General features: G+C 36.7%; 1 protein-coding gene across 6 annotated transcripts in view; it reads left to right on the forward strand.

Annotated features, from left to right (window-relative positions):
• ZFHX4 (zinc finger homeobox 4) overlaps positions 1–20885 on the forward strand; it is a 179686-nt gene that overhangs the window by 72393 nt on the left and 86408 nt on the right. The gene's annotated exons all lie outside the window — the stretch shown is intronic.

A 20885-nucleotide genomic window follows, 5' to 3' on the forward strand; every position in this document is an offset into this window, starting at 1 on the left:
TAGAAGATGCATCAAAGTCAACTCCTTTCAAAGAAGAATTTTACTTTCTTGGTGCAGGTTTGTTTAGGTGCGGCTCTCTCAGTATGGAGTGGTGGCATTGTCTCATCAAGGCCAAATTGGAAGGACTTTGTCATGTCATCTTCTTCTTTCACTTATTTTATTTGGCTTAATGAACAGTATGAAGATCCAAGAGAAATTAATTATTTTTGTTCTTCATTTAAATCATAAATTATTATTTTATAGTGTAATTTGTATAGTATCTCCCCAGCCCAATTATTAAATACTTTCACTTTTCAAACTGTAAAGCATTAAATATTTCCACCTCTGTTCAACCTATGTTTTCATTATTAGGTTGCATGTCTGATTTCAGGAGCAAGAAACAGGACTAGATTGGGGTTGGGATGGGTGGGTAGAGGCTCATAGGTTGCAGAAGCGACAATGTGGCTTTTGTTGATTATTAATGACATTTCTAAAGATAGATACCTTATAAAATATTTTGTCTTAATTTGGGTTCATTTTAATTTCATGCATGCATATCGCATGTAACATCTATTACATTTTTTCAAACAGTCAAATTGCTCACATTTCAAACCATCTCCTCTATGCTATCACTACCGCCACCCTCTTGCTACATCAAGATTGGAGTACACGTTACTGTGAATGTCATTTTTGCTTCCCAGGAAGCTCAGACCCAGATTTACTGTTCAACTATAGCAGCTTCATAGGTCCTTACTTGCATGCATATTTCTGATCTCCTTTTCTTTTTTTTCACTCCACAAATGTGCTTTCTTGTATCCTTTGTGAAAAGAAGCAGGGTATAAATTGCCAAATTAAAAAAAATGGTTATTATGTCTATTATATACCCCCAAATTAATATCATATTTTCCTCTGCATTTACTTAATTGACCACAGCTTGGCTTATTTTTCCAATAATGAGGAAGGAATTTACCATGAGATATCCATATTTAATCAATATACATTGTGGCCAACTCTTAACCCAGGAACATGAATAGCTGTCAAGCAGGGGTTTCCAGGCAGTAATTTATTCTTCCTGCAAACCTTATTCAATGACCTTACACACAAGAGGCACCCGGCTGGGCACCAACCATACAACAGTGCACACAACCACCTCTGTTCTCTCAGTCAAAAGTGGAAGCCAGACCAAAAAAAAATTTCAATACAGCATGGCAAGCGCTATGAGAGAGGTATGTGAAAGTACTGGGGTGTGGGGAGTGGGTGTCAGAGAACAGAGTTAGTAAATGCACAGCAGTGAGAGGGTGGACATAGGGACTCGGAACCAGTTCAGTGAGGCTGGTGAGACACCATTTGAGAGGGCAAACCTCTAGAAATGGATTCACCAGGGGCTTAGTGAGGGGCTTTATTCTGAGCGCAGCCATTAGAGTCTTTTAAAAAGAGGTATGTGTGGTGTGCAATGCGGGGACAGGGGAGGTGAGATCGTCAGATTTGCATTCAGGGAGAATACAGAAAAATATCACTGCAGGACAGTGGATCACTACATTGATGTATGAGCTCTCTACAGAAGAAGATCAGAGGTCTTTAAGCACTTCCCTGTTTCTAAATCTATGATGCTTTTGTTTGCTCTTTACCACCATCTGATGAAACTAGCAGATCAATCATGGTGGTTTTACAAATTGGACATGAACTTTAGGGCTCTTTGATGTGTTTAGGGGCATGAAAGGCTTGCACCTAGGTCCGTCTCACTCTACACCCATGACCTCCCATGCCCTAACCTCTCTCCCTTGTTTGTGGGTGAGGAAGGTGGTTCAGAGAGGGCAGTGTTTTGTTAAAGCTCATATAGTTAACTGAGAAGAGCTGGGGCTAGAACACCCATCTCCTGATTCACAGGAAAGGCACGATGCCTGTGTCTCCTAATCAGAACACATAGGATGTGAGGCGCCCAGGAGAGAAGGGAGATTAAAGACGAGGCACCAGGGGTGGAACACTGAGGTGCACAGCGAAGGTTTGCCCAGTGAGGCAGCCCCGAGCCAGCAGGTGACAGGGAACCAGTGACTTCTGACTGCTGTTCATTTTAGATTCTGACCCAGATATGTTCATTCATGAGCTTTATTATCATAGTCAAGGGACATAGTTTGCCTGTGGAACATCATTCATTCATCAAAACAAATATATTCAGCTCTTATTAAGTTCCAGGAACTATGTTGAATGCTGAGGATGCAAAGGAGGGAACGTAGTCCCTTCATTCACGGAGGTCTGATGGAAGAAAGAGGCATGTAAACAAGTAACTGACAGCACAACGTGGGGAGTGGAGAAACAAGTAGGAAAAATATTCTCTGGGAGCACAGGGGACAGAGATGGTCATGGAGCCTTCAGGGGGATGCAAGTGATGACACATTTGGTCTCAGTCTTTAAAGGTGCCTGAGAAGTTACCAAGTAGAAGGGGGAAGATATTCCCAAATAGAAAAACATGGTGCAAATTGCATAAACGATTTATAAATTTAAAAAAATAATAATAAAAAGACAAATGGGATTTTTACTGTGTCTTAATATCAAGCATAAGGACAAGTATGTCCCTCTCATCTGTAATTAGGTTTTTAGGTAAATATCATTTTAAAGAGTTTAATCATTTTTATGACTTCTGAGCTCAACAGAGCTGACATGAGGCCTGTGGCAACTTTTCTGGTTTTGCTGGCAAACAACCTCTTTTCCCAAACGTGAGCCATCCAGGCTTCAATGTGAAATACATCTGGGCATGTATTTATCTTCTTTTTCTGAAGATTAATTTTTAAATTAATTTTTCATTGGTATAGTGCTGATTTGTGAATTAAATATTTTCCACAAAATAAAATTATTTCAAAAATGACATTGTTTTTACTTAGGTATTTATATTTTGAAAATTAAAAATATTTTTTATTTTTAAAAAATTTTAAAAATATTATTAAAAATTAAAAAGTCCAATTTTGGTGAAAAAATGTGAAACTCTCAAACTTTAAATGTCATTATCTTTTTTGTTTATCTGATTTTGTGTTTCAACTCACTGCAAATGTTATTTCTATATTTTTAAGGCAAATTACTGTATTTGAGAGAAATGTTGAACTAGGTAACATATAACTTTATAAGTAAAGGTGAAAAAAATCTATTTCCCCATTTGCTATTTTACTTAACCTGCTCTTGGTCTTAATAGCTACTTGTTTTGGTTACCATTTACCTAGGTCATTTATTAAGTGAAATTCCTCCCAGGTGGGATGGGCTGACTCTTGGTTGGTCACTGTTGTGATACTGCATTGATCTGGGCTGTCCTTTGTGCTAGTAAAGTCTTGGTGATGAACCATTAAATAAAATGATCTGCCCTCAGGCCAGGGAGCTGGTCGATTGCCCAACAGTAATCCTGTACAATTAACTCTCAAAGATTTGAGCACTCCAGTATTCTAAGGGAGGGAACTGAAGACACTCGGAAAAGCAGAAATGATGATTGAACATCTGGCTAAGTTTTGGTTGGGAGATGCGTTTGGATAGTTAAATTCATTATTATAACTTTTAGATATTTCAACCTTTATCTTGGGTTCTAATTTGGTTGATTTTATTCAGTTCCAAGATAAAAAGTAAAAGAACTTGTTCAGTCTTTACCAAGGACAGAAATGCTTCCTTTATAATATAGACCTCAAACCTCTTGTGGAATGAAATAGGATATAAATAAAGTAAAAAATACTCTCCATGAGAGACAGCTTGAAACTATCATATTAAGGTGGGAAAATGATGTAAGTGATCGATTCTTTAGTTCTTAAGATACATTGTCCGAAGGTTATGTTGTTAAGCCATTTTTAGTTACAGAAACCATAAATATTCATTTAGTACCTTGAAAATATTCTTTTGGCAATTCAAGCAATCACCTAGTCCACTAATAAGAATCTGAAGATCATATGTTTTTAGGTTGTGTTCTACAATACATATTGAGTTCATTACATAAGGAAGAACTGCCTTCTCATTTTGACTTGTTTTTATTGTTTCTCCTAAGAGCTTTTTTCTTTTTTAAAAAATTTCTAAAGATGCACCTAACGTTCAGTGAAATAGGTAGATATACATACTCAGAGATCAATATCTCAGCACCTTACCCGGTGAAACAGTATGTCAGGGCTTCAAACTTTTGAGTGGATACAAATTCATTTATCCATTCTTTCATTAACATTCCTTTATCGTTGAGCACCTACCATGTGCTGACAACAGTTTCGGAACTAAGGCTACAGGGTTAGACAGATGCTGACTTGCCTTCGTGGGGCTTACAGCTTGAAAGTGGAGACAAACACTTTAAAATCACATATCTGATAAATTAAGGTATGTGCTGTGAAAGAGACATGTAAACAGAGGACTTTAATCCCTTAGTCCTGGGAGCTAGGGAAAGCTTTTCTGAATCAGGACGATCCCGGACAGTTCAAATTCAGCCTGGCTTTCAGTAGGAAGCCTGGGTTGACTTCCTAGGTTTAAGCAGGGGTAGTATTGTCCTAGGGGTGTTCTGAAAATCTGTGGTGATGTTGGTGATCACAGTGATAGATTTCTAAAGGCATTTCATAGTTGTGGGTCACGTCCACTGGACCACTGCAATGTGCGAGATCTTCTGCTTTATTTCTGAGAAATGAGAGTCAGCTTTTCAAAGCGTCTTTTACCTCGCCTGTTAGAACTGGGGTTGCCACTGTACTTTTTACCATCTTGAGAAACTGCATCACTAATAAGAAGCCTCCTCATGAAATGTGAGTTGGCCGCGCAAGACACTTTTAACCAGGTGCCTTTGTGCTTGTGAGTCTACAGTGATGCTATTGCTACCTATGGCTGAAAGCATATACCTCTTTCATGTGGCCATGACTCAGCCTCTCCAAAGTGAAATACGTATTGTTTTATTTTGCATTCCTTTTGTTCTCTTTGTCTTTATACATTTAGGTCATTATATTGAGTTGTTTAATTTCTGTGTGTAGATAGATAATGTTATATGTGATTTTATTTCAGTATAGTAAAGGGGACATTATAAAAAGAGTATCTTGAATCTGAAGAAATGAAAACTACTCTTTTCAACAATACATGTGTTTTAAAATATAAGCAAAAGTGCTTTAATATTCAGGCTGAAAAATCATTTGATTCTTTCACTTTGGAATGTTTCACAGATAAAGCCTGTTGAGTTTTCAATGAGACTCAGAAGCAAATGTCTCCTTTTTGGCTGTTTTCTGACCTGAGTTTTAGAGCCATCTCTTTGACTCCACACACAGAATGATGCTGAGGGAAGCATGTTACAATAGATCACTTGGGAATATTTGCAGTGGGTTGTCTTGATTGGGCTATTTAGTACTAATATGACGGGGTAGAATACTCTAAAATTGAAAGGTCATTTGGAGAAAAATTACTTACAAATAAAATCAAGATTTTTAGAATGCTTTCTTGGAGTGGGCCTACCCCTCTGGAGGACAGCCAGTAGTTCAATGAAAACACATTGAGATGCTTTACAAGAGTACTTTGTTTTAATAGATACCATCGTGAATGAGTAAGACACCATCCCACTAGTGCTACAAAGAAAGTATGACTAGTTTCTGGTCCAGAACATCCAATTACATTCTTAGTATTTATAGAGAGAGCCTCCTGGAGAGTATAAGAAGTATGAAGTCAGGAGAAAAGAAGCAGATTTACCTAGAGGACAGTAATTATGTCTGCATTAGATGTAGGAACTTCTAGTTGACAAAACAAATATTGAAGAATATAGTTGAGGATACTAGGAATATTAGGAATATATGTAATAGTAAAAGTCCAGAAAATCAGATTTATAAAAAGAAATGAATGTCTTCCTTGACTTTCCTATTGACTTTTTGTGAACATCAAATGAGATAATATGTAAACAACATTTTGTAAGTTCTAGGCATTAGGTGGGTTTTGTTCACAGTCTTTCAAATATACATAATACTAGAATGTGTTAACAGGAATTTATCAGGTGCAAGCCAGCAAGTCTGAAACATGATAAAATCAGAGGTATTCATTTTTCTCAGGGATGCTATAATCACAAATTTTGATTCATCAATTCTTACACTATTTACTTGTGGAGGCTCAGATAAATATAGACAGAACCAATTTACATTTACCACCCCTGGTCTCATCTTTTTGTTATCTTTTCCAAGAAGTCTAGAGTCTTCCTCCAAGATGATGCCAGTTTGTAGTCATCTTTTATACTATGTCTAAAAACACATTTTCATTAGAGTATTGATTCTCTCACATAGAGGCAGTTTTTTTTTTTTTTTTTTTTTTTTTTTTTTTTGTGGTATGCGGGCCTCTCACTGTTGTGGCCTCTCCCGTTGCGGAGCACAGGCTCCAGATGCGCAGGCCTAGCGGCCATGGCTCACGGGCCCAGCCGCTCCGCGGCATGTGGGATCTTCCTGGACTGGGGCACGAACTCGCATCCCCTGCATCGGCAGGCGGACTCTCAACCACTGCGCCACCAGGGAAGTCCCCATAGAGGCAGTTTTAAGCCTTCTACTTCTTCAACAGAATTAAAGCAATTACCACTTCCAAATAAGGTCTATGTAATAATGAACATGAAGGAAGAGATGTTTGAAGGGCAAAGGGATATTATTCTTTGTTTTTTTAATATATTTTTAATTGCAGTATAGTTTATTTACAATGTTGTATTTAGTTTCAGGTATACAGCAAAGTGATTCAATTTTATTTATATATATATTTTATATTATATTTTATATATATATATATATATATTTATATAATTTTATATATATATATATATTCTTTTTCAGATTATTTTTCCCTCATAGATTATTACAGAACATTCAGTATAGTTCCCAGTGCTATATAGTAGGTCCCTGTTGGTTATTTATTTTATATATAGTAGTGTTATATATAGTAGAAGTTAATCCCAACTTCCTCAAAGGGATATTATTCTTTCTCTGGAAATAATATCACACAAGATCTGTCCTTGAAACTTTTCTGCTTAAGAGGTGCTGGATCAAAGGGTTCCTCATGGCTCTTTTTTCTATCTCTCATCTTTATTAAACCTTATTTTTCTCATGGTTTTTTTCCCTGCATCTAGATGTTGAGGATGGGCAGCCATTCTCATTATTTCCTCTTTCTTCTGTGCCTTCTTCTCTTATCGGGACCTAGTTTTTCCTACCTTTAATGTGGAGGTCCTTCTGCTGCTCCACTCTGTCTAGTCCCACCCCCCATGAAAAGGCAATTCCCAACCTATGGTTCAGAGTTTCTTGTGCCTGAGACCCTTCAGCAGTGAGAACCTTGGATGGGAGAGGTGGGTGTCTGCAGAACCATTAACATTTGATGAATAAAATCAAGAATGTGATTTATTGGCACATACAATAATGGTTGTAAATAAACGTGTTTCTAGGAGAAACTCATAAATATCATAGTTGATTGTTATTGAGGAAATGAAGTAAAAAGAGAAAAATCAAAATTTATTTTGGTTCTATCTAAGAAATACAGACTATAAGCACTTATACAAACTGCTTAAAATGTATGTCCAAGTACAAATGATAAGAGTAACAATCATGCATGTTATAAACTTTCTGGTTTAAAAGTGTTAATAAGGATGATTTATCATTTAAAGATCCATCTTAGCATATGGGTCATATTAATCTTTACATGTTTTATCGTAGCACCTAAACTTTATATTCTTATGCTTGTAATCGTCATCATTTATTTATTTAATTATACGGTTGATCTCAACAACATTAACAAAATGAAGGGAGTATTGGGGCATTGAGAGTGCAGTAGGGGTTCTCTCATTGTATTGGTCAGATCTTACATATAGAGTTTAGGATTACATGTTTTTTTAAAAAGCTATATAGAGAAATGTAAAAGGGACAAAGCTCGTTAAAACCCTTTACACAATTTCTCAAAGGAAATTGTCAATATCACTGATACTAATCTGGAAAGGGGATGACTAAGGAGTATTTAGTAACTTTAGTCCAAGAAGTGGAGAAATTTGTTTGTTTGTTTGTTTATTTGTTTATGCTAGCCAGTTCTCTAGTTCTATAGACCAACTGGGTTTTCTGTGAAATTAAGTAGAGATTATTTTCGCCTTGAGATCTTCTCAGCTGTAAGTGGATAACTAAGCATTAGAACAAGCTTACCAAGGAAAGCCATGAAATCACTATCCTTGTGGATTTTTGAAATCTTGGATGATTTAAGCAAAGACTTGAGCTGGTCAAAGGCTTGAATATAGAAGAGATGCCATTTTGCTGTTTCTTTTACTGCCCATTCATATCCATATGTAGAGATGGAGATTGTTCCAAAAAGACGGATACTCTAAATGTCCAGCTCTGTCCATTCCCACTCCAGCTGGTCCTTTCGGAGGCAATGTAAGTTTGCCTCTATTTCTGACCATTAGTTTCAGGTTGCCATTCTTTTTTTAACCTAATGTCCATATTATGAAATTTTTTGACTATGTTATTGGAGCAAAAGTCATTTCTTCCCTGCTGTGGGTTAAGCAGTACCTCACTATTGTTCCAGCTTTCTGGAATTCTTCACAATAGGTTCCAGACCTAGGTTAATTAACAACTCTGTTAACACCTCCTGGAGCTCAAGTGGTTCAAATACAGCCTGCTGAGATATTATTTCTTAAAAGGTGAAGACTAATGACCCAACTTTTAGTCACCATCTCAGAGGCCAGTTTTCAATCTCATAAAAATTTTAAGTCAAGGAAGCTCAGCATAGAAAGTCACGAGCTGTCATAAAATACCATTCCGGATACAGTTGGTTGGAATTGCCTGGGAACTTGGTAACCTAAAATACAAGTTAACAGTAATTCCACCTCATTTACTTGTGTTTAAGGTACTTGATAGTTATGCTTAATAGACCATAAAAATTAAACTTTAAGACACTACTTAAATACAATAATAAATCCTTGTACAAAGTTGTCCCAGAAACTGCAATTTAAAAAATCATTATAAATGTTAACTAAACTGCACATTTGTCTGTATGAAGACTTTTTGAGTATATAAAATTGTAGATGTGCCAAAATTCTTAAAAAGAATTAATTTCAGAGCATAGTTTGGTGTATGCCCCTTTTCTGGTAATTTGGGTAATAAATATTGAAAGGTAGTTTTACTCAAATATTAATAGTTTATAAGTATAGGTTGATATATCTTGAATGAAATGAACTTATCTTCTCTAATAAACAACCATAATCCCAGCAGAAATCTCCTCTAAGTGACATGGGACCAAAACTGGATGACAGTTTGATACGTAGCATGATATCAGTGTTCCTATATCATTACTGAATATCCATGGGGTTAAAAGGAATTAAAATGCCAGAATATAGACTGCCACAAAAAGGGCAACAGAACAGATTATATTCCCTATCTGCTGCATTGCCAGGCACAGTACTATTAGGTACCACACACCCGTTATTTTATTTAATCTTCAAAATCATCCCATGCAGCAGTTATTATAGCTCTTAATAAATAGAAGAGAAAACCGGACATCCCTGGTGGCGCAGTGGTTGAGAGTCCACCTGCCGATGCAGGGGACGCGGGTTCGTGCCCCGGTCCGGGAAGAACCCACATGCCGCGGAGCAGCTAGGCCCGTGAGCCATGGCCTCTGAGCCTGCACGTCCGGAGCCTGCGCTCCGCAACGGGAGAGGCCACAGCACTGAGAGGCCAGCGTACCGCAAAAAAAAAAAAAAAAAAAAGAGAAAACTGAGGTTTAGTGGTTAAATAATTTACTTAAGATCATATTGCTATTAATTAAAGAAGCAGTATCCAAACTTTAATCTATCTCACTTCAAAAATCCATGCTTTCATCTATATCATAACACATATATGGCATGACCACAGTTAAAGAGCTAAGAAAAATCAGGGAAAGCTTTCTAATGTGTCTTATATCCCTCAGTGACAGAAGAAATGGCTAGAACATAAAGAGTGTTAAAAGTATTAGACACAAATAGGGTGGAACTTTGAAAAATGATTAATTACATGATAATAGTACTGCCGTATTTTCTAGAAATCTTGTGGAACAAGTGTTAAAAAGGACAGGTTGAAAATTGGTCACGTAGGCCAGTTGATGTCAAAAGTTTTATTCAAGTAATTGGGATTTTTATTAAGAAGCATCTTAATGTCTTAATTCTGGTTCTAGCAAATATTTTTGTGTTTCTTTTCTTCCAATTTTAATGTAATTTGGTGGTAGGAGGTTGCTGAGAGCTTAATCAAATCAACATTTTGTGTGGCCATCTTATGACTTAACAAATTATTCAAAAGTTACTGCAACTTGGATATTTAAAGTGATGTATAGCATAACATATAAGCACATGTAACTTAAGTATATGAATAACCTTTCTTTGAGGAAATATCCAATTTTAGTTATTGCTTGAAAAGTAAAAACACTATTATTTCTGTGGCCAGGGGCTGTGGATAATATTGAATCCTATATTATTGATTATCAAAAATGAATATCTCATGGGATTTGTAGGCCTTACAAGGATCTATGGATTTAAGATCAGAATAGCAAATTTTCTAGTTATTTTCCCCTTTTCTCCTTCTGGTACAGAATGGAGGCTAGCAGGTAAAATAATGCTCAGGATAATATTTTGAGAGCAATTTATTTAAATATTGATTTATTGAAACATTTTATAATAATTCTTTAAAAGTTCTTTTAGAATGTACAAAAAGTTGTTTTTACTGCTTTTCAATTACTAGTGAAAGGAATAATTTATTATCTCAAGAAAATGGAACTTTTCCTTGCTCAAGAATGAGTCTGCAGCATTCTGTTGGTCCAGCATAGTTTGCGGCCCATGCTAGCTGTTCTATTAATATAGTTTTCTTTCGCTTTCTAATATTCAGTTACTCCCAGTCAAAACCCAGCAGAAAGACAGACTCTTCAGAGAATCAGAATTCCCTTGTTTCATTCTCTGTCTCTGTCTCTCTCATAAAGGCGTGTGTGTGTGTGTCTGTCTGTCTGTCTCTCTGTCTATCTGTCTCAACATGACACAATAAATATGACACGGGCATAGGAATCAGCGTGTCCTAAGCTTGCATCTCAGTTTTATTACCAGATAGGTGACAGAGGTGTCTTCATTTCACAGGAGCTCAGTTTCCTTATCAGTAAAATTGAGATTAAATGAGGTGACGTGAAAGCATCTTATTACATCCCCTTATATTTAGTCAGTGTAATTTAGTTCCAATTCCTTCCATTTTCTTAACTCTTATATTAACATTATGTTGATATTTCTGGGTTGGGACAAATTCTTTAGGTAAACCTTTGTGTTTTCTTCAGTTTTGTCCTAATGACTAGGAAACACGGCTTGGTTTCTCCTGGCCGGCTGGCCTTCTTCATTCCCAGATCTCACATGTTCTTGTTCTCCCAGCACGTCTTTGAATGTTGCTCAGTAAAATCAGCATTCGTGGGTACGTAAGCCTTCTTAGAGACCTACTGAAAATAGAATGGGGAGAGAAGGAGAGACACCATCTATCAGATACCTGCACACAGCGGTCTGTGTGTTATTGTCTGACAATCTTATTAAAAATATGTGAGACAGGGCTTCCCTGGTGGCGCAGTGGTTAAGAGTCCTCCTGCCAATGCAGGGGACATAAGTTCGAGCTCTGGGCCTGGACGATCCCACATGCCATGGAGCAGCTAAGCCCATGTGCTGCAACTACTGAAGCCCATGCACCTAGAGCCCATGCTCCGCAGCAAGAGAAGCCACCTCAGTGAGAAGCCCGCGCACCACAATGAAGAGTAGACCCCGCTTGCCGCAACTAGAGAAAGCCCGCGCACAGCAACAAAGACCCAACTCAGCCAAAAATAAATAAATAAATATATGTGAGACAGATAGCATTAGCCATACTTTACAAAAGAAATTGAGCTTTCAAGGGATTAACTTCTAAAAGACAAATAGCTATTAAGAGGTAGAGCAAAAATTGAACTTTGCACTTTCTGTAAAACTTTGTTCTTCCAAAATACAATATTGCTATGAAAAGAGAACTACTTTTCTAAATGGAAGCACATGGTTCATCATTGAATCCATTTTGTAGAGATGGATTGGACAGCCTGTAGTGAACACATAGTTGGAGTAAATAAGGCATGTGTGTAAGTAAGTGCAATGAAAGAGAAAATATGTTAAACACTATGAGGAATTCAGATAAAATACTTTTTGGTTTAAAGGGAGACAAGGAAATTTCTGGTTGTAGTCATTGAGAAAGTCTTTTTTGTTGAGGTGACTTTTTTTTAAAATTTAATTTTTACCAAAGTATAGTTGATTTACAATGTTGTGTTTGTTTCAGGTGTACAGTAAAGTGATTCAGTTATATATATATATATATGTATATATATATATATATATATATATATAATTTTTTTACATTCTCTTCCAATAACCTATAAAGGTTATTACAAGATATTGAGCATGGTTCTCTGTACTATACACATAGGTCCTTGTTGGTTATTTATTTTATATGTAGTAGTGTGTATGTTTTAACCCCAAACTCCTAATTTATCATTCTCCCCTCCACTTTGGTAACCATAAGTTTGTGAGTCTACTTCTGGTTGGTAAATAAGTTCATCTATATCCTCTTTTTAGATTCTGCATATAAGGCATATCATATGATATTTGTCTTTGTCTGACTTACTTCACTTAGTATGATAATCTCTAGGTCCATCCATGTTGCTGCAAATGGCATCATTTCTTTCTTTTTAATGGCTGAGTAATATCCATATATATATATATATATATATATATATATATATACCACATCTTCTTTATCCATTCATCTGTCGATGGACACTTAGGTTGCTTCCATGTCTTACTATTGTAAATAGTGCTGCTATGAACATTGGGGTGCATGTATCTTTTCAAATTATAGTTATCTCCAGATATATGCCCAGGAGTGAGATTGCTGGATCATATGGTAGCTCTATTTTTAGTTTTTAAAGGAGCCTCCATACTGTCCTCCATAGTGGCTGTATCGTTGAGGTGACATTTGGATTGGGCTTTAAATAATGGGTGGAATTTGGATATGTAAGCACAGGAAAGTGGAAAGGATAGGAAGTGGAGAGACTATGAGCAAAGGTAAATAGATAAGGGAGTAACTTGGAGGTATTTAATAAAAAAGGTGAGCAGTTCGGTTTTACTTGCATGTAAGGGCAAGGAATGGAATAATCAAGAAAGGAATGTGAAATTTTGAATGATATGTTAAGGATTTGGGAATTCAATAAACACTAGGGTAGGGTGCCATTGATGGATTTTGATTACAGGATTGGCATACTATGATATAAGAATAATATTAATGGTAATAAAGAGTAATAATGCAGGCCATGATGCTAAGTGTTCACCTTGTGAGTCTAGTCAAGCAAGCTATTTAGGGGATGATGACAATAGTTCCCATGAAGTAAATAGCTTTGGTAGGGACAATGGGAGCAGAAAATTAAGGATGAAGACTGTATTAGAACAGATAAATACTTAACAACATACTAGATGCCCAAGGCAGGGGAAAGGAAGGTGTCTGATGTGACACCACGTTTCTGTTTTGTATTATAATCAGAAACGTAGAGGACACAAAGGAGGAGCAGAAACAGGTTTAAAAGGAAGAATAATGAACTCATGTGTGGATTGTAGCATTTGAAGAAAAGGAGGAGATAGATTTTGGGTTGTTAGAGGTGTGATGTGAGCTTAGGAAGAAAGGTCACTGTTAGGTATCTTGATTTGTGAGTGATCTGCATCAAGGAGATAAATTAATCTATGAGAGAAAATGAAATAATATAGGAGCTATTTGCTGTTGAAAGACAGAGAGAGCACAGTAAAAAATCTATGTTGTATTAAGACAAAGAATAAGAGATAGCAAAAAAGACAAAACAGAAGCAACCAGAAAGATAAGAGCTTAGAGAGCTTTCCACTGAAGTCAAAAGAAGGGATATCAAGCAAGAAAAGGTGGTCGGCAATGTCAAGTATTGCCCAGGGTGGTGGATAATGAGAATGATCTCTCTAAAAATCCTTACTTTTGAACATGGACAATGAACCTGTTTTTATATTTGTGACATCATCTCATATGCCTTGTGCACTTTTCTGTATATGAGAGGCTTTCCATTGAATCACCTTGACTTGACTCTACTTTTGGAGTCAAAGGGCCTCTTGATGTCATTCTCTTTGCAAATTATCATACATCAGTGCATAGAGCCAAAAATCTTAAAAATTTTTATTTAAATAACACCAAATAAACCAAAAAAGTTTAGTATTTTACATTGATCACATTTTCTCCTATCATCTTATTAGGTATTCTATGACTTTTTTTTTTTTTAACTACTTCTTAACAGTATACACAATTCTGGAATCAAAACTGTGGTCAGAAACCTGTGGTTGGGGATTTCAGCCTCCTGCTGCCAGCTCAGCACTGTGAGCTGATGCTTACTTCCTCAAAATTGAGGTTGGATAGGCAAAATAAAGACTATGGCTTTTTTTTTTTTAATCACACTTCTGCCAGGCAAATTGGAAATTTCTAGCTTTTTCACAAGTCTTGTTAAAGCTTTCTTGTACCTGAGTTGACACAGGCTCTATTAAAAATATCACTGTTATAAAACAAATTCATTCTGCTGTAAATAATCATCTCTATCTAGACATCCCACAGGTGTCTCAAATGTAGGATGTCTAAAATATAGCACATTCCTTTCTCCATCCTGGTCATTATATTGCACCTCTCATCTCTGTCCATGGCAGCATCCTCCATTCACTTGCCCTAGCTAGAAAGAAAGCAGGGAGCTATATTTAATCTTCTGTCTATTGCTCTTCACTATATTCATCCGGTCAAGAAGTACTATCAAGTATTTTGTCCTGATTAACTCTTCAGTCTGTCGGGTACTCCTCTCTTGCCTGCCACTAGTTCTGCCTCCCTATTACTCTTTCTGACCATATTATTTAGCATATTGCTATATGCTGGGCATTATTCAGGTACTGGAGATCAAACAAGGAATATGAGTCATTCCATGCCATCGTGAAGCTTTAGTCTGGTGGAGAAAACAGACGCCAATCAAACAATGATATTAATATTTAATTGTCAATGGGATAAATGTTTCAGAGAAAAAATACAGAGTACAACAGGTGAAGAAATAAGGGCAGGTTTCTTAAGAAAAAGAAAAGACTCTTAAGCTGAAAAACCGTGACTTCGAGGATGAATGGGAGTAAGACAAAGTGAAGAAGGAAAGCATTTAAGGCTGAAGGAATTCAGGAAGCTCTACCCTTGGAATGAACCTTACTTGGAAGATCCGAAATCAGGATAGTTGCAGTAAAGTGAGCAAGTGCAGAAAATGAATGAACCAAAGCTACAGTTGGGTTGAAGCCAAATCATGCAGGGCCCTTAGGTATGGGGACCATGTACTTAATCTTCAAAGCTGAAATATTTTTAAAATGAAGGGACAATCGGTGTTAAACTGGAAGTGATCTGGAAAGGCCTGGCCACATGTTCATCTTAGAGTCATGTTAATGATTTTAGGTTTTTTCCTAAGAGAAAAGGAAAACTATTGAAGGGTATTAACTCGGGGCGTGAATTTATCAGATTAGCTTCTCAAATAGCGTTTCCTTCCACCACCCTTACCTTCTCTGCCTACTTTTTCCTGTTTCATTTTCTTTCACAGTCCCTATCAATAACTGAATTTATGTGTGTGTGTATATATATATATATATATATATATATATATATTTTGCTTCTTGACTTTAGGCTCTGTGAGGGCAAGGACTTTGTTTTATTCACTGCTGCAATTCCAGTACCTAGAATAGTTCATGGCATACAACAAATGTTTTATAAATTGTTGAATGAATGAATCAGAATCAGATTGCTTTTTCAAGCACTTGTGGTTATTGTCTGAATTGAATAGAAGTAATAAGAGTTGATGGCCTGAGAGGTGGTAACAGGTAGGAAAGTTGACAGATGGAGGAAAAAAGAGGTATATTTAAGAAGGAGTGATAATTTAGAGGTAGGTGGTAAGGAAGAAGAAGCATCAAAGGTGACTTCCAGATTCCTGGAATGAACCCCTGAATTAATTTGAAGTGCCACTAATGGAAACGCTTGGGGAGGGAATATGGTGTCCTGGTAAAGACTGCAGAGGTTCAGACTACTGCCTCTCTCATCGACACTATGACTTTGGGCAAACTGCTTAATTTCTGCATGCCTCGATTTCCATATCTCTACAATGGAGGATAAGATTAGTACCTACTCTGTAGGTCATATTGTGGGGATTGAATCAAAGAATGTTCAGAAGTCATTTAGAATAGTGCCTAGTGTATAAAAAAGGACTCATTAGAAGTTAGTGTGGGAAAGAGTAGGGGACAAGTAAAAAGGGAGAATCAGTTCAGTGTTGTAGTTTTTGAGTTTTGGTTGCCCTGAGACATCCAAGGGGATATGCCAGGATGGCATTTGTAGGAAATGCATTTAGATCCCAGAGGAGAAACCTGGGTCAGAGATAGAAATTGGGAGTCACCTGAATATGATACTAAACTCTGGAAGACACAAACACATAATGGGTAAGGGAGACTGAGAAGTATCAAGAGAATTAGGGCAAAAGCCAGGAGCCAAGAGGAGGAGCAGTGATGAGCTATGCCAATACTTGTTGTTGGCCTTTGTTTTAAGGGCCATACAGCCAGACTGCTCGTCCAGTCTGCTGTGGCCACAGTGGTCTTTATGAAACATGAAGACTAAACCCATCTCAATCCCATTTCATATCTTTCAGTGACTCCCCAAGTCACTCAGTTCTGAGTACAGGTTTTGTGGTTTCATTTTGTTTCTCTGAGGCCACGAGCTCACTGAGGGGATACTGGGCCTCCTTTGGATCTCCAGTAACTCGTGCAACGCTTGCCGTGGTACATGCACCGAATGTTTGTGGAATTAAAAACGGTTAAAAAGTGGATCTCACTAACTTTCCAAACTCCACATAACCATTTCACATTTACTCAGACAATCCAGAAAAAGTTTAATATAGGAAAGATCCATATTTAGAAATACTCTATCCATACTATAGTCAGATATATTCAGATAAACTAGAGGTGGGCTAAATTGGTTCATAGAGTTATTAGATGATGTTAAATGTCACAGCATTATTACCTAAATCTGTAAATAATATACTTTTTCTACAATCATATTTAGTAAGTTGGTTCAGTTCTGAGTTTAATGATTTATATGTCATACATATTTTTGTTTACATTGACTCAATTCTTAAGTGCTTACTTAATTCTAGCACTTTTACAAGTGGTTTGGAGGTGAAAAACATAGTCTTCTAACTCTTGGTCTCCTCTGGGGTGATACAAAAGATATGTAAACAAAGGGTGGGAGAATGGAGCCTTCATATTCTGTAAATGTTTTACCCTGGAAGATGAGTTTCACTTTAATATTTGGCTTTGAAATAATCTATGTAGGACTATTACTATACTACTTTTTAGAAAACTTGGATTTTTTAAAATGAACTAAGTAGCTAATTTGATTATCTAATTTATTTCATCTATACTTTAAATTTATATCTTTTGCTATGGATTAGAAATGACATTTAGAACTTTTATTGAGGACTAGAGGAAAATTATACCCCTCTTTTTCAGGTACATCATTTCAGGCTTAATAAGTAAAAGAGTATGATGGCAAAAAAAAAAAAATTACAGTTTTATCTGGGAGACATGACAGCATCAGCTATTCAGTCAAATCAGGAATTTTCCTATCCCTTCCAAAGAGACCCATTTTTGGACCCGAATGAATGAAAGCACTGGTTGTTTTGGCTTTCCCAACCCTAGAGTCTAGTCCAAATTCTGGGCTCAGAAGTTTCTCATCTGAGAATCATCAGATAATAATGAGTCATTATCATTATAGTGATGAGTGCTATTATGGCATTCAGGGCCCTGGGTCTGAAATGGCACATATTTGGTGGTAACGCGTTTGTTATTGTTAATCATGGCAGGTGACGATAAGATTACTGGAAAAAAATATTTTGAAGTGCTATCATATGTTCATCAGGAAGAAATGGGTGATTCTGGTAATTGAATTTGCCCAGGTTTGTAAATCTTTTTCCATCCATTTCATTCAGATTTAAAAATAGATGTTATTAAGTTCAAAGACTAATTCTAGCCATATTGGCTGACAGAAATACATCTGTCTTGATTCACATTTACTCTATTTTATGTTTCCTGATTTTTGAGAGAATGAGTTATTCAGCTTCATTCTCACTTCTAAATATTAAATAAACTGTATTGCTTTTGCTATTTATTTTTCTGTGAAATGAAAGAATAAGAAATTATGTATGATATTTCTAAGGGACACATGCAAAATATATACTGTAAGGGAAATAACTTCAAATTATTTCAAAATAGTATACTTTCCCATAAATATCAGAATTTTACTTCATGATTTTTAAAAAAGAAATATGATTTTCCTGACTTTTACATACATAATTAGATATATATGACACATATTCAGGTCTGTGTAATATTTTAGAAATTTGAAAATTTTTTACAAGACAGTCAATTCTAAAGGATTTGTACTGGTCTAGATACTTGGTCCAATAGCTAAAAATTTATTTTAGAGGTATATGAAGCATACTAACAAGCTCTCTAAAACCTTTGCTCTTTTACATCTACAAAATATTATCAGTGATAGTGGCAGCCGATTTTATCTAGAAACAATAAAAATATTGGCCTGATTGAAAAGATAGCAGGCAAAATTGGATATTTCCAGCTAGAGTTCTGTGTTATAGGGTAAAGTAAATAATTTAAAAATTGATTAGCATTGCCTAAAAGGCAGAGTCACAGGCTGTGAGAATATGAATAGGTGGCTTGAATAGATAATGATGTGAAAAATGTGAGGATGTTTATATTTAAATGCAAAAATCCATGCAAATCCAGCGGCTAGATGAATTTGTTATTAATACTGTTCCCTAAACCACTAATGAGAAATGCATTTTTTTTCTTTTTTTAAAGATTTAAGATTGTGTAAATTCTTTGTACCTAACACTGATGGAAGTAATTGGTAAACTGCTTAATCAAGTCCCACTTGGAAGTGAATGGGAACTGCAGGGTGGAAAATGTAGGCTGGGTAAGGAACCCAACAAGTCAGCAGAGCTCTCTTTACAGAAAGAAACAAAGATAGCAGTAATTAATGACCCTGACTCTGTGCCAAAAAAGCTTTCTTCTGACAACTCCAACTTAATTAAAACTTAAGACATTTCAATGGCCTCAGAAAGCCCCTGATGGGGTGAACTCTTGCAGACGCGTGAGAAAATTTTGTAAATTAAAGGAAAAGATGTGTGTTACCACTAGTGCCATGACTCTAATCCCTGACAGTCAAAGAATCTATTTAGCCCAAGCCTTTTCTTTTAACTGGCTCACACCTGCAGGCTTCCTGGCACTTCCTCTGTGCCAGAGAAGGCCGTTTTTGTGTTTTACGGAAGATCAGATAATAGGAGTCTTGCTGTTCCTTTTGTTTTTGTGCATTGTTCATTAGCCTGTGAGTGTTGCAGGCACCCTTGATATGCTTGGCTTGATCCAGAGTAGAGCATTGCCTGAAAGCGTTAGGTGGTGCAACACGGGGTAAAGATGGGTTGGAGGAAAAAGTAAGGTTTTTTTTTTTTTTTTTTTTTAATGTGAAAGTGGCTCAAATTAAAACTCACAGTTGATGGGGCAGCCTGAATGGCTGTGGCCTGCTGTTCTTAACAGCAGAGTGACAAGAAACGAGGTTCTGTGCGAGACAGCGCAGATTGGAGACACAGGGAAATGCGTTGTTAAATAGCCCTTGCTCCTTTTCTTGGTGCCATTTTTAATTCACTCGAATCAACAAGCATACAGATTCCTAGGAGGTATGGAAAACAGGTGTACTGTGCTGGAAAGAAAATCGCCGGATGATTTAGTTATTAATAAATATATCGAAGACTGAAATCTTAGAAATGGCATTGGTGGAATACCAATTGGGGTGAATGGGTCCTCAATTTACATGAGAAAAAAAGGAGTTTAATTTCTCCGCCCTCCCCTCTGGAAAGTGTTTTGGTGGGTTATAATAGCGAATACCACCCTCCCTACCCCACCGTGCCGACTGGGGCACACACACTCCTGTTTCCTGTGGCCTCAGGCAGATCTGGTGGCTGGGACTTGAGAAGGTCAGTTCCTGGATTGTCGCTTCCCTCTTGGACCCGACTTGAGGCTGGTGTGTTGTGAAGGGCACAGACATGTTCCTGCTTAGATCCAGGCTTGGGTATCTTTGTAAGTGTCCATCCTAAGGAAAGAAAAGCTTGTCTCCAGGTACTCAAGAATCTCATCTTTTGACTCTTCAAGGTTTTGTTTTCGGAGGTAAATGATGCAACATTTGTTTTTGCAGGTGATGGGCCATCACTTACATGAGCTGTGCTGAGCTGCTTTTTCTGGGAAAGGGAATGATCAGAAACTGAACCTTTTACAAAAATTTGGGGAATGACGCTTTAGAACAGAACATCACTTCACTCGATTTAAAAAACAAAATACGAAAACTTCTGTCCATGAGCGTTAACCAAATATAATATATGGGTCCTATCTTTTGGTGTTTGGAAAGGCTCACCAGCTAGTTATTCTTTCCGTACTAACCATTTTCAGATGCGAAAAGCGAGGGAGGTGGGGGAGGGAAGGTAGGAATCAACACGTTTGATCCTGTGTATGGAGTTGTTGTTTGTTTGTCTGAATTTCAGAATGCTAACCCTTATCCAACCAATCTAAGACCAAATAAATACCACCTGTGCTCATTTATGTATTTTAAAAGAAGCACATAAAATATTTTAATGAATTACTAAAACTCATAGTTTATATTGAATCACAGTTATTAATATTTCTCCTCTTCCTTGCTTTTCTTATTTTGGGAGTTTGCTTGTTTGTATGGAATTGAACCACCCCAATTAAAATGGGAGAAAAGTTTTTTTAAAAAATAAAC

The sequence above is a fragment of the Mesoplodon densirostris genome, chromosome 13, assembly GCF_025265405.1.
Source record: "Mesoplodon densirostris isolate mMesDen1 chromosome 13, mMesDen1 primary haplotype, whole genome shotgun sequence".
Classification (NCBI taxonomy): Eukaryota; Metazoa; Chordata; class Mammalia; order Artiodactyla; family Ziphiidae; genus Mesoplodon; species Mesoplodon densirostris.